The following is a 2061-nucleotide window of genomic DNA, read 5'->3' on the forward strand; positions in this document are numbered from 1 at the left end:
CGAAGGGGCCAATGCGCGCCAGGGCTTGGCTGTGCACCGCGCAAAGTATGCCGGGATGGCTGTGGAGGCCGCGGAGTTTGTGGCGGGCGCAAGCTACGCCTTGTTGATCTTGCCGCATCTTTTTTACTAGGTGTCGGCTGAGTGAGTAGCTACGGTTTTTAACATGTTTACCTTACGGCCTTCAAAAAATGTTAGCGGGCTTTCTCTGTGGCCTCCTCAGTGAGCCCTGGCCTTTCTCGCAACTCCTTGGCCTCCCACCCGTGTCTCTGCACCTCAGAGGAAGAAGAGTAGCGAGGCCGAGCGGGTGGTTTTAGATTTCTCTGTGATTGCACCCAGCCTTGTCTTTTCTGACTTTACCGTCCGCGCTTGCGGTACAGCTTTTGAGGCTCCCTCGGCCACACTTTTATGGTTCGTGAGAGGTTTCAGTTGAGGTGAACTTTTTGCCCCTGTGATCTTGGACAGTTTATTATGATTCTTCCTATCTCAGTTTCATCTTCTCTAAAGCATCTCAGTTTCATCTTCTCTAAAGCAGCGTTGATAATATTTTTGTATCAATAATATATATTATATTCAAATATATATTCGAATATGTATTAATCATAATATTATCAAAGCAATGTTGACAATATTTTTCACATTTGCCATGTGCTTATAAGGTGCCCATGGTATGTAGAGTGTGTTGCATATGGAAAGCAGAGTTAACATAATGGATGTCTGTAATGATAGCTATGGCTTTGGCATCATTTTCATGTCTCCCAATTTTTTTCTAAAATCCCTGGAATGGTTCGGTCCTTGAACTCGGACAGGAGAGATTTAGGTGGTATCAAAGCACGTCCAACATGGACATTGCTGGGCGTGTACAACTTGGAGTTTCTCTGTACCCTTTTCTTGAGAGAATCTTTAGAACACAACCCTCAACTTCCCATCTTCTGGATTCTCTTCCTAGCACTAAGCAATGATATTTGTAAAAATAGCCCCACTGGCTTATACCTCTTTACTGTCTGAATTTTATCAAGAGAATTGAGGGGGGAAAAAGAATTTTGAATAACTAGTTTTAGAAGGACAAGAACTATTCTTTTAAAAGGATCCTGAAAAAGCTGACAGTCCTCTTGTAGTTTATTCACCATCGTTTTTTCTGTTCTTTTCGATTAGTATAATGCAACTAAATCAAATGGTACCCCCCTCCTTTAATTGGCTCATCACTGGATTAACATAATTTTGTGTATATTCATCTTGTTAGCTGAAAACAATTTTAATTTAAAAACTAACGTTAAGAACTTTCCCTCATAGTCTTTTATGATTTAAGACACCCAAAACAATGTTTCTTAAACTTGCTGGAAAATTCTTTTTCCCTTACGATAAATGTGGAAGAATATAGCCTCCAAAATAAATTATTGAATGAATGCATGTCATAAACAAAAAGCAACAGGAGTTAAAGTGTAAGTATTTAGTATACGATAAAATATTTCATATCAGTGTAAAATTATTACATGGAACAGGGATAATTGTAAGCTATGTGTGTGTGTATATATATATATATATTTTTTTTTTTTTTTTTTTGAGGCGGAGTCTCGTTCTGTCACCCAGGCTGGAGTGCAGTGGTGCAATCTTGGCTCACTGCAAGCTCCGCCTCCCGGGTTCACGCCATTCTCCTGCCTCAGCATCCCCAGTAGCTGGAACTACAGGCACCAGCCAACACGCCCGGCTAATTTTTTTGTATCTTTAGTAGAGACAGGGTTTCACCGTGTTAACCAGGATGGTCTCAATCTCCTGACCTCGTGATCGTCCCACCTCGGCCTCCGAAAATGCTGGGATTACAGGCATGGGCGACCACGCCCGATCCATTGTAAGCTATATTTAAAAAAAAATTATACCTTACATCATACATTGAAAATAATAAATGAGACCAAAAAGAAAAATAATTGGAAGAACCTATATATAAATATAAATATTCTGGGGGATGAGAAGGCTGGCCTTAATCATAATTTCATGTGCAGCAACCATAAAGGAAAAGTTTGAAAAATTGGACTTTCCAAAAAAAAATCAGTTATATAAAGCAAA

This window comes from Piliocolobus tephrosceles, chromosome 5 (genome assembly GCF_002776525.5).
Source record: "Piliocolobus tephrosceles isolate RC106 chromosome 5, ASM277652v3, whole genome shotgun sequence".
Lineage (NCBI taxonomy): Eukaryota > Metazoa > Chordata > Mammalia > Primates > Cercopithecidae > Piliocolobus > Piliocolobus tephrosceles.